This window comes from Lepidochelys kempii, chromosome 3 (genome assembly GCF_965140265.1).
Source record: "Lepidochelys kempii isolate rLepKem1 chromosome 3, rLepKem1.hap2, whole genome shotgun sequence".
NCBI lineage: Eukaryota > Metazoa > Chordata > Testudines > Cheloniidae > Lepidochelys > Lepidochelys kempii.
Genome location: NC_133258.1, coordinates 128895191 through 128908508, shown reverse-complemented (window position 1 = coordinate 128908508; position 13318 = coordinate 128895191). Strand labels below are relative to the sequence as shown.

Here is a 13318-nt window from a genome sequence, read left to right as displayed (position 1 = left end):
CAATCCCCAATTTTTGCCCCAGATCCCTAAATGGCCCCCTCAAGAATTGAACTCACAACCCTGGGTTTAGCAGGCCAATGCTCAAACCACTGAGCTATCCGTCCCCCCAGTGTTCTTACCACCACATGGCTTCAGTTGGGAAACCCTAATAAGTGCCGAGTTATGCATACTGTAGTTCTGCTGAGTCCTCTGTATCCCAATCAGCTTTGGTCATGGAACCATGAATCAGCTAGTTATCCACTCTGGATCTTATCTGGTGTGGAACACAACCCAGCACTCACTGGTCGCAGCGGTTTTCACCACGCAAGCTCTGTAGCATAGTAGTAGCTGCAGCAATAATGAAAGGTGTAAAGCGTTACCTTTTTCTGTGATCTCTCACAACTGTCAAATATGCCACATTTTACTTTCTGAGGGATTCTGTGTGTGTGATTCCAAGCCCTGAGGATCAGCCAATTTCCCTGCCCCTCAAATTTGCATCCAGTCCCACTTCATGGTTCACTTAAAGGGCTGGCGCCACATCCTCTAATCCAGCCAAGCGGCACTGGGAACAAGGCCATTGTGGAGGAGGACAGCCGTGACTTTAAGCCACTTTTCCGTGCCCTGGATTGTGGGGCTAGTGTGTGCCCAGGCCTGCACACCTAGAGCAGCCTGAGCAGCTGCAGGACCAAGCACCCAAAGTTCCAGCTCCCTTCATCTGACTCAAATGTGGCTGGCCTCTGCAAGCTCAGATTTCCATCCCAACTACCTGCATAGCCCCTGAATGATTTTTCTTCAGTCTTCAAAGCACTGTGTGTAAAAAGTGATGGAAGAGAAACATAGGCCCTGAAAAAGCCTGACATGCTGCCACTGTGTTTGACAGGCCTGCAAATATTTCCTTTGAGACTTTCAGGAATTATTTATTATAGTAATTATTAATGAATCAGTTAATATTTTTATGGTACACAAAAGTGAATTTCACAGATGCAGCCACTGCATCCCATTGCTACTAAGGAGCCAGGAAGGAAACTAAACAAGTATGATGTGCAAGCAGTTGTATAAATCACTCACAACACCACAGTGCAGCAGAGCAGGCTCAGAGTGTGCTGCATGAGCTAGAGTCAGCATCGAAGTCAGGAATTTGAGTGAGAGCTCTCATTTCCTCTGCATCTGTGGGCTAAAGGTGGGCCTTTCGTCTTCCTTAAGAGTAGCTTTTTTGATTACTTGAATTAATCTTACATAGTCAGACACCCTCATTTCTGTTTGATCGCCTCTCCACTTAGCTCACTCACCAAGGACTCTTGAGTTGTGAGTATTGTTATATCAATTTCCAAAGCCTCAACACTTTTTTCAACAACTGCTTATTGCTGAGGACTTGTAACTGATCATTTCCTTATCTTACATATTCCTCTCTCTCTCTCTCTCTCTCTAGTTCGCTAGCTCCACAGACACAGGACTTGTCCAACGCCTCCTCCCAGCTCTCCCAGTAACCTTTACAGGAAAAAGCAGCCCATTAAATGTGAGGTGTTAACTGCTCTCCTGACCACATATTCCAAGATGTTTCCTGCTCATGTTTCAGGAGCAGCCTGCAATGCTGCAACCCCCATTGGGGCCATTCTGTCAGTCCAGGCATTTAATTAGCTAATTACAACCTGCTGACATGAATACACAGAATATGGTGTTCAAAGAGCAATTTTTTTTCAATTCATTTATTATTAACCCCCAGTAAACATCTGATATGCTCTTCCCCGAGGGGACTGAGTGGTAATTGGTCCCTTGAATGCTGAGTTCTCTTACTAATGGGCCCGAGCTGGAACCAAGTAGCACCATCTGTCAGTGTTTGCACATACAGCCCCCCGTGCCTTTCACATTTGGGAAAAGACAAAAAAAGGAAGAAAAAAGGTCTCAGACATATTTTGAATGTGGTCAGCCCAATCTCCTTTGTGCAGCATTCATCACTCACATGTTTGTACCCTGCCCAGGAAGGATCATGCAGAAGTCAGTGGAAAAACCCCTTACAGGATAAGCTGGTTGGGTTGGCTTTTCTTTTTTGATTTCTTCCTTCCACATTCAATCATGCATCTGTATAGTGTTTGAGGTAAGCATGGAAATGACTCTTTGCTCAAGTGCTCTGACTGAAGAGGCGAGATAACAGCGGTGGGCATGTTATGTTTTCTGAGACAAAAATGCCTTAAAAGCATGACGGGTGAGACAATGGAAACCAGGTGGAAAGTACTAAGACAGCTGATCCCGAATGAAACTCCTTATCACTAAAGTGACCTGCCTGCACAAGAACTGCCAAACTAGACTTGATTTATCCACATCTCAAATAATCCTTAGTGCCTGGGAAAGGTTGTTATTTGTAGGGTGATAGCATTTACAGGACCCAGCTGAGATAAGGGGGCCAGGAACTGCACACACACAGAGAAAGACAGTCCCTGCCCTGAAGAGCTTACAGTCTAAATACACAAGGCAGACAAAGAGTGGAAAGGGAAATATAGGAATAAAAAGTGGAAGTGGCTAGTGAAGGGGTTCTCAAACAGGGGGTCATGACCCCTCAGAGGGTCATGAGGTTATTATGTGGAAGTTGCGAGCTGTCAGCCGCCACCCCCAACTCCGCTTCGCCTCCAGCATTTATAATAGTGTTAAATACATATAAAACATTTAACTTATGGGGGGGGCACACTCAGAGGCTTGCTGTGTGAAAGGGGTCACAAATACAGAAGTAGTGCAAGGTCACACAGCAGATCAGTGGCTAAGCTCAGACTAGAACACACCTCTCCTCACATCCATGGCAAGGGTCTCCTCATCAAACACACTGTCTCCTCAGAGAAGCAAAACCAATAGCTCTGGAGACTGTAGTCCAATAACTATCCACAGAACAAGGTTGGCTGGGTAAATACTGCTGGAAAACTTCCAATAAAAATTGTTCCACATTTTTGAAAAGCATTCACTTGTGCAGCATTGACATTGCTTTGGTATTTGCTTTCTATGAACATCCTCCAAATAAGTGTATTGGCAAGAATGTTCCCCTCAACAAGGTGATATTGGAAAATATTTAGAGAAAGAAAACTTGGAAACATCTCTCTTGTAAACAGCCATGAATCTGCTTAACTTTATGTATGTGAGGAGTCACATTAAATTCAATAGGAATAATCACACTAATCTCACACATGCTTTAGAAGAGTTATCTGAGGAGATCCCTGAGCCGCTAAGGTTGATATTTAACAAATCTTGAAATGCTGGGGAAGTTCCAGGGGGCTGGGAAAAGGCTAAAGTTGTGCTGATATTTTAAAAGGATAAAGGGGATGACACGTGAGACTATAGCCTTGTTAGCCGGATGTTAGTCCCAGGCAAAATCATGGAAAGACTAAAATGGGACACAATCGTAAAGAATTAATGAATTGTAGCATAATTAAATGCCAATCAATATGGTTTTATGGAAAAAAGGTTTTGCCAAACAAACTTGATACATTTCTGTGCCATATTTGACTTAATACCATCGTACATTCTCATTTAAAAAATTAGCACTGTACTAAATCACACATTAGATTAAATTGATTAAAAACTAGCTAAAATGTACATCTCAATACACAATTATAAATAGGGAAGCATCGTCCAGTGGAGATGTTTCTAATGGGGTGAACAGGAATCTGTTCTTTGCCCAAAGCTATTCAATATCTTTATCAATGATTCAGAAGAAAATATAAAACCACTGGTGGTGAAGTTGGCATATGACAAGGTCAGTTCTATGGAGTGACCTAGATTGCTTGGGCTCTCCACTGGGGTGGAGTGGTTGGGTGCCCGGAGCCTCCCCCCGCCATGTTCTTGGGCGTCTGGGTGAGGAGGCTATGGAACTTGGGGAGGAGGGAGGGCAGTTAAACAGGGGCTGCAGTGGCAGTCTGTGATCCTGCTGCCGTTCATGAACCGATACCAGACGCTGGAGCACGTCCGTTTGATCCCGCAGTAGCCCCAGCATTGCCTCATGCCTCCTCTGATCTTCCTGCCACCACCTCTCCTCACGTTCATCGGCCACTTTCCTGTACTCTGCTATTGCGTCCCTCCACACATTCTGCTGAACTCTGTCAGTGCCGGACGACTGCATGAGCTCAGAGAAGGTTTCATTGCATGTGCGTTTTTTTTGCCGCCTTATCTGAGATAGCCTTTGGGACGGAGGAGGGAGGCTTGAAACATTTGCAGCTGCTGGAGGAAAAAAAGGGAGTGAAGTATTTTAAAAGATACATTTTACAGAACAAGGGCTATACTCTTTCACAGTGAACAACACTATTCACATTAGATAGCACATGTGATTTTGGTACAAGGTCGCATTTTGCATCCTATATTGAGTGCCTGCGGCTTTGGTGTTAGAGATCACACACGCAGTGCCGGGCAACAGAATTCGGCTTGCAGGCAGTCATGGTAAGCCATTAGTCTTTCAGCTTCTGCATACTTCATAACAGCAGCGCCCTCCTCTCCCATACCAAGCAAAGCATGTTGAGTTGGCCATTTAGTGCTGTGGTTTGCCTGTTAAACGTGCAGCAACAGAAACCAAACTAACCCCGCCACCCATCCAATTCTTTGGGAAGATCGCTTAACCCCTCCCTCCTCTGCCTGGCTGGTATCAGGGAAGATCCCTGCTAGCCAAATAAGAACAGCTCAGCACCAAGGCCCCCCGCCCTCACCGCATGGCTAACTGTGGGGAGGATTTCTTTTCAGCCACAGGCAAACAGCCCAGTAGGAACGGGCACCTCTGAATGTCCCCTTAATTAAATTCCCCTATTTCAATCAGGTTACCATGAACGATATCACTCTCCTGAGGATAACACAGAGAGATAAAAAACGGATGTTACTTGAATGCCAGCAAACACCGGGACCACATGCTGCCAGGCTTTGTCATACAATGATACCAGATTACTTGCTACTAGCATGGCGTGGTAAAGTGTCCTACCATGGAGGACGGAATAAGGCTGCTCTCCCCAGAAACCTTTTGCAAAGGCTTTTAGAGTACCTCCAGGAGAGCTTCATGGAGATGTCCCTGGACGATTTCCGCTCCATCCTGAGACACGTTAACAGACGTTTCCAGTAGCTGTACCGGCCACAAATGCATCCCAAGTCCTCAGGGCTACTTAATCATTAAAAACGCTGGATTTTTAACATGTATTATATTTAAAAAGGTACACTCACCAGAGGTCCCTTCTCCGGCTTAATTGGGTTGGGAGGGTTTTTCAGGCAGGGTGATACAAAAATCCTGACTGTCGGGGAGAACTGTGTGCTGTGTGCTCTCCTCAAGCTCATCCTCCTCCTCCTCATCTTCCCCATCCGCAAAATCCTCAGGCATGGCGGAGAGTACCCCATCATCGGAGTCCACGGACAGGGGTAGGGTAGTGGTGGCGGCCCCCCCTAGAATTGCATGCAGCTCAGTGTAGAAGCGGCATATCTGGGGCTCTGTCCTGGAGCGTCTGTTTGATTCTTTGGTTTTCTGGTACGCTCGTCTGAGCTCCTTAAGTTTCACGCGGCACTGTGTTGTGTCCCTGTTGTAGCCTCCGTCCCTCATGGCCTCTGAGATTTTTTGAAATGTTTTGGCATTTCATCTTTTGGAACGTAGTTTTGATAGCACGAATTCCACTCCCCATACAGTGATCAGATCCAGTACCTCCCGTTCGGTCCATGTTGGAGCTCTTTTTCGATTCTGGGACTGCATGGTCACCTCTGCTGATGAGCTCGCCTGACCAAACAGGAAATGAGATTCAAAAGTTCCCGGGGCTTTTCCTGTACACCTGGCCAGTGCATCTGAGTTCAGAGTGCTGTCCAGAGCAGTCACAATGGTGCACTGTGGGATAGCTCCCAGAGGCCAATACCTTCGAATTGCATCCACACTAACCCGAATTCAAAACAGAGATGTCGATTTCAGCGCTAATCCCCTCATTGGGGAGGAGTACGGAAATCAGTTTTAAGAGCTCTTTATGTCAAAAAAAAAAATGGCTTCGTTGTGTGGATGGGTGCAGGGTTAATTCGATTTAACACTGCTAAATCCGACATAAACTCGTAGTGTAGACCAGGCCTTAGTAAGCTGGGCACACGCACAACATGTGTTTTAATATAGCCAAAGGCAAGGTCATGTATCTAGGAATAATGAATGTAGGTCACACTTATAGGATTCGCAAAAAGAAAAGGAGTACTTGTGGCACCTTAGAGACTAACCAATTTATTAGAGCATAAGCTTTCGTGAGCTACAGCTCACTTCCTCAGATGTCTGAGGAAGTGAGCTGTAGCTCATGAAAGCTTATGCTCTAATAAATTGGTTAGTCTCTAAGGTGCCACAAGTACTCCTTTTCTTTTTGCGAATACAGACTAACACGGCTGTTACTCTGAAACTTATAGGATTGGAGAATATGTTTTGGAAAGAAGTGACTCTGAAAGAGACTTAGGGTAATGGTGGATAATGAACTTGAATATGAGTTCTCAGTGCACTGTGGCTAAGAAACCTGAGCCATGGATTGATAAGCAGATGAATATAGAGTAGAAGTAAGGAGGTGGCATTACCAATCGATAAAGCACTAATGAGGCCATTGCTGGAATACTCTGTTCAGTACTAGTATCTTACATTTTTAAAAGGATGATGACAACCTGGAAAGGGTTCAGAAAACAGCCATGAGAATGATGCAAGGTTTGGAAAACCTGCCTCGCAATGAGAGATTAAGAAAACCTCTGTAGCATGGTCACTTGCTGGAGGATTCTCTGCTCCTTGAAGTCTTTAAACCACGATTTGAGGAGTTCAATAGCTCAGGCATAGGTGAGAGGTTTTTCGCAGGAGTGGCTGGGTGAGATTCTATGGCCTGCGTTGTGCAGGAGGTCAGACTAGATGATCATAATGGTCCCTTCTGACCTTAATATCTATGAATCTATGAATCTATAACAAGTTCCAATGGCTGGAAGCTGAAACTAAACAAATTCAGAGTAAACAGCAGGCACATGTTTTAACTGTGAGAGTAATAAACCATTGGAACAACTCAGGGAGGTGGTGGATTCTCTGTCACTTGAAAATATCAGACGACTGGATGTCTGTCCAAAAGATAGGCTCTAGCTCAACCAGAACTTATGGGCTTGGTGCAGGAATCACTTGGTGAAATTCTAATGCCTGTATTATGTAAGAGAACAGACTATATGATCATAATGGTGCCTTCTGGCCTTAAAACTTTATGAATCCAGGAACTTTTGATCTCTTGCGAGAAGCAGAAGTAGGGGCAACGTGTACCTGGCTTGGAGCATTGTGTCAGTGGTGTGAGCTAGAAGAGTCCCTATTGCCTTAAGGTGAAGCCAAGATGGGACACATTATATATGGAAAAAGACTGTGAAGCGTGACAGGTATAGGGGATCACAGGTTACATATATCGCAAAGGTTGCTTTAGTTCTCACAAGAATTTGCAAGGCTATTGTAATGAAAATATACATCTGCCTTTTTTCTTAAATTTTTATTTATCATGAACTCAGATTGTAGGAAAAACTAGCTTATCCTGTAAATTTTCACCAGTGTCCTTCAGCAAAATATCACCAAATTCCAAAAGAAAGGGAAAGAGACTCTGGCAGTAGCAGTAAATATGTAGAATGAAAAAAAAAACACGTAAAACTCCAGGGGTGAAAAGAACATGCCATCATCAGTCAGTTTCTTCAAAAGCAGGTCCCTGATTCTAGACAGCTTGGTCTGCTGCCATCTCATGCAGATTGTGGGGAGATGATTCACAGTTATCGACAAGTCGTCCTATACAGAATGAGTCAAAAGTGGACAAGGTACAGGTAATGACATCTTCCCTGGACTCCCAACAAGAATGAGTGAAATCCAGGGTCATATAATCTCTGAAATCCAGGGTCCATAACCTCGGAGCAGAAATGGACACAATGCAAATTTCATAATGCTCCGACGGATGAGACGCTGAAAAACTATAAACAAACGGGGGGCCATGAGATTGGGCAGAGATAGTTAGGAATCCGCAGGAAGCCAGTGAAGAGAGCTTTATGGTCCCTTCTACTGCAATTTGCCAAATGTTTAAGCACATTTAAAAACATGATCATGTAACTTTGTAACTTTAGCTTTTAGCTCTTTAAATGTTTGGGGCTACAGTCTATATGAAAGATAAAACACAGCCTAGCGTTGTATTGTAGTGATACACTGACACTGTGAAAGACTCTCTAAAGGTTAGGGAAAATGTTGGATCTGGAAAAGCCCTGAAAAGGCCAGATTCTTATCTGAACCTTTTGCAATCTGTCCCTCACTTTCCCACTACTTTGCTGTATTACTCTGAGCACAATCTGCCTTGCCTCCCTGCCATGTCATATTTTCATATTTTGCTCAGTGCTACCTGAGATGACTTGGAATTTCAGAATCAGAGAGACCCAGTGTGCAAAATTAAGATCCAGATCCAAACTACAAGGCTGTTCAGATCAGGAGTATTGATCTGGCCCATTATAAAAACAGAATTAGCCACAAACTCAGATCCAGGTTCCAGATCTGAACTGCAGCAAAGTTCAGGGACGTTCACATTTGTGGGGGTTGAATCAGTCCCATCTCTATCTAGAAGAGGTAGGTTTAAAGTTGATAAGCAATTCTGAATATGGCCAGGTACACCAAGGATGTGGCACCCCTTCTATTGGAAAACTCTTTTTAACTCTTGTGGATTAAGCAGGCAAGTTAGGGAAGGGAATGGTCTTTCCACCATTGCACTGAATTTTTTTCTTGGTTCTTGTGCATTTTTTCCTGAGAGGGTCACAGTAAAATTCCATCTCTGAATGTTTTGGACAAGCTGGCTACCACCCCTCCCACTTTGGATCCAAATGCAGCTCTCAGCATAGGATGGGTCTTCTTTAATATCTCGCTGCAAAACTTTTCCATTGAATTGTCTCAATACATCAGGGAGCTCAGAAGTTCTATCCTTGCTGGTATTGCAAAAGTTCTTACATTTGTAGCTTAGACTTAGTTCTGCAGATGTTCCACACTTTACTCTAGCATCCCACTGTTTTCGCAAGCATTCCAGAACTACTTGCAAGAGAATCCGCAGTCCACTGCATGATTACTTCCTCTAGGCCAGGTATTTAGGGTGGCAATACTGCAGCACAAGTGATGTTTCTCAACCTGTAAACCAGATCTACAGCATCCAGCTTGTCACCTGAATGGACTGCATCAGTGCAGAGAGCAGGGTGCCAATTTTTAGAAAGCAGGGTTCTTAAAGGTTTAAAGCAATACAGGGCCCTGAATGCACCTCACATGTGAACTCCATGACCCTGCCCTGGTGCTGTGGCCCTGCCCCTTTCTGGGTGGCAGCAGGTTTCAAAATAAAGATGACTAGGACAGTTCACACCCCTTCAAGCCATTGTTTCAGGATGTCTGCAGACTCAGACAGGCTTCCGTAACACTTGGTTCACATTTTTGAGCTTTTCTTTGCATCCATCAGGGACAGAGCCTTTTTTTTCCCATGAACGCTGAGATTTTGATTTCAACATGTGACTTGAGGAGCTGGCCCCCTTGTCACAGGCCTATAATGCCCATGTCTTAATCGGGCCCCCTGTAGGTTCCTAATACAAGTGAATATTAAACAGTTCAGCAATTCTCTAGTTGTTTTCTGTAAGTCACGGTAAATGGACATGATAATTTATCTGTATCCTATTGCATTTCTGGCTCCCCTTCACCCATAATAGTTAATGGAGAGGCAGGCTGAGCCTTTCTGATGGAAAAACAAGTCTTTTCTTTTCTTGCTGTTGCCTTTTTTACATGGCATTATTCAAACAGGTTGGTACCTGAAAACTGAGCTCACCATGGCAAGGGCAGTTTAAAAAAAATCATGAATTAGTTATTTTCTACCATGGCTGACTGTATCACTTACCAGCCCTTCAATAGGAGAGTTGGCGCTGCTCTCTTACCATGTGCACACTAATGGCTCGCTCCTCTATTATCTCCTTTGATCAGACACAGGTGGATGACAAGCCTTCTCCTTGTCTGTTGAAATAGGTGCCCGTTGTTGTCAGGGTGATTATATCTAATTACATCCTGGTTAATTATCAAACAAGATTAATTATAACAGAGCCACTCTGCTTTGGAGATTGGTGCATTTTCCAGATGTCACACTGCTGTCTGTAGGGTGCAGTTCGCCAGACCTCTTTTCGCTGTGGACAAAGTCATCACTGAGAAATACAAATACACATGATAAACCCTAAACAGTTCAGTATTCTTTATTTCCCCCTTTCTGGTCTTACCGATGATCAGTCTAGATCACTTTCTGTGTAATTTGCACTGAAAATACAGGTGTCTTACATTTCTTTAAATGGTCCCATTCACTGATGTGAATGAAGTTGCACCTTCTTGTGGTAGGTCTGAATTTAGTCCTCTGTCTCTCTCTCTATTCCCACTTGCTCTCACACTTTCTATGTTTTTCTCTCACATAGTCTCTGTCCAGCCCTTTCTCTCTCTCTCAAACAATCTCGTCTCCTTAGTCCATTACCTCATGATGTGTACAAGAGTACTGGAGGGAGAAAGATGTGTCAAAAAATGTAGCAGGAAAAGGGGTCCCCTACATACCTGTGACTATCCCAAAGCAATGTGGAAATCAGCCTGAGCATAGGGGACAATGGGTGGTAGTTCATATACTACTGTAGGTCCCCATCCTGTTGGATTCAGACTTGACCCCGATGTTACGTGCATTGGTGATTTGCAGGCTTGATTTCTGAAATGCACCATGGCTGGGAATGAAACTGCTTGCCGTAAAAATAAAAGAGTTTGTTAATGTAGAATGAAGCCACCTGCAATACAAGCTACTGACAGGATAGCTCAGTGGTTTGAGCATTGGCCTGCTAAACCCAGGGTGGTGAGTTCAATCCTTGAGGGGGCCACTTAGGGATCTGGGGCAAAAAGTGGGGATTGGTCCTGCTTTGAGCAGGGGGTTGGACTAGATGACCTCCTGAGGTCCCTTCCAACCCTGGTATTCTATGACAGCACATCATCCCAAAGCACCACACTCTTTATTGGCTTCTTGCTAATTCAGGATGTCAGTGCTCATCCATGGGGGTGACCACCTCACCCTGAGTGATTGCGACCTTCCACAATAGCTACATTCTCCTGGGAAATTGAACTATGGTTTCATACATGACACTTGAGTGCCAGAGGCAGAGCTGACCCAGGATTGGAGGAGTTCACTTCCAGAAGAGATCAGAACGACCATGAATTGCAGCACTCACAGAGCAGAGTGCAAAACCCACTTCTCACTAACCCCACCAACAGCCCCATCTATAAAAATACCACATCCATTAAAACTGCAGAACGGAGGAGGAGAAACAAACACACGAACACTTCAGACAAACGTAAGGTGCTCATACACTGGAGCTGGCTGAACATTTTCAACATTTCCCATTTTTCATTGACGTTTCAGATTTTGATTTAAAAAAATATTATCATGACCATTTTTGCAAAAGTTTCCTCCTGTTTTCCAACCAGCTCTAATAAAACACTAGATGGATACAGAACACCAAGCCTCAGTAAGATCTGGGGCAGGGTGAAGAAACTGTCACAAAAATGCACATATGAATATGGACCAAGGAGACAACCCGTGCAGTGGCATCTGGCCTCTGCTGCTGGCAGGTTTCCTTGGCAGTGTGCTGGGAGTCATAGACAGTGCTTTGAAGTGCCAGACAGCTGTCTGCTGAGCTGAGGCTCTGTAAGTGAGGATCACGGGAGGCCCACATCACCATTATTGTAGCACAGCTGTCTTCTGTGTGTACCCCTATGACCGCACTAATGACCTTTATGTCACCTTTCTCTATTAGGGTCAATGACATGTGCAAGAGCCAATATACCATTCTGCTGACTGCTAGTCAGTGACCTACCGCTGTCTGTGGACACTGTCCCGCTGGTCAATACTGCTTAGCAGGTCCACCGTTGCCAACATGTCCTCACTGAGTATCAAATTTTCATCATGTTTTTAACAAATCGCCTAAAAACACCCAGTAGAACTACCATGCTCAGCTTTAACTGGCACCTCCCCTGCAGGCTCTTCTCACTCACAGAAGAGGTTGGATGACATGATGCAGATGCTGTTTTCATTACCCACTGGTCCCCTTTTGGACACGATACTTGGCTTGTGCACATCACTCAAACTCTCCTACCCAAGCTGGAGCAGCGCCACACTTTTTCCATTGTCATGTGCGCTGCTTGTCTTTCTCCAGGCCAATTCATGACTTGTGTCTCTTTCAGACTATTCGCACCGGGGGCGCCAATTTGTGCCTTGCAAAAAAATACTTCATTTCATATCACAGTTTACATAGAAGACAGAGAGCTTTGTTCTCCACCTTGGGATTTTACCTCATAGTGATCCCTGCTAAGGCTTTACTTTTCCACCGAATAAAGACCACAAACTCAGGGGCTGCAAAGACCCATTTAAAATGGGTGGGTGGGGTATAGATTTGTGCCCCTACACCTGACCCTCCTCTTCCCCTTTCAGGCTCTCCCTTCCCCAGCAGCCTGACCCTCCCCCCCACCACACCACTCTATGAGCCCTACACCTACCCCCTCCAAGTCACTTAAATTTGGCCTGAATGCCCCTCTGTTGTCACAGTGCCACTCAGCTCCACAGGTTGAATTGCTTACTGACTAATTCCAGTATCATTCTGTCTGCCCTTTGCTGGAGCTTCTGCATCTGCATAATACCCCTGCAAAGAGGGGAAGAGAATAGAACCACAGAATACACAGATCATTAATATCACTCAGCTCTTATCCAATGTTAAAATAATTTCTTTTTACATTCTCCCAATATATATATACACACGCATACATAGGAACTGCCAGACTGGATCAGATCTGAGATCCATCTAGTCCTGTTTCTGACATTGCTCAGCACCAGATACCTCAGAGGAAACTGCAAGAAACCCACAGTAGGCAGATGTGGGATAATCTACCCCCACTAAAGTCTCATCCGAATCTTTAATAGTTAGAGATGGTTTTAAAATCTGAAGTGTTGACATTTTTATCACTTCCAAAACTCTTTGTTTTCATTAACCTTTATAACTTTGGCTATCCTTGTTGTCCATATAAATGTCCAGTCTCTATTTGAATCTTGCTATATTCTTGGCATTAATGAGATCGAGTGGTAGTGAATTCCAAAAAATTATTTCCCTTTATCAGTTTTGAATTTGCTACCTTTAATTTCATTGAATCCCCCCTTTTCCTTGTGGTATGAGATAGGGAGAAGCAAAGTTTCCAATCTACCTTCTCTAGACCATTCAGTATTTTGCACATTTTTCTCATGTTTTCTCTTCCTCGTCTCCTCTTCACGGTGAACAATCCAATCTTATCAATCTATCT

General features: G+C 44.3%; 1 pseudogene; it reads right to left on the bottom strand.

Annotated features, from left to right (window-relative positions):
- Nucleotides 1-3609: 3609 nt before the first annotated feature.
- On the bottom strand, nt 3610-5677 carry LOC140908804 (uncharacterized; annotated as a pseudogene).
- Nucleotides 5678-13318: the final 7641 nt, after the last annotated feature.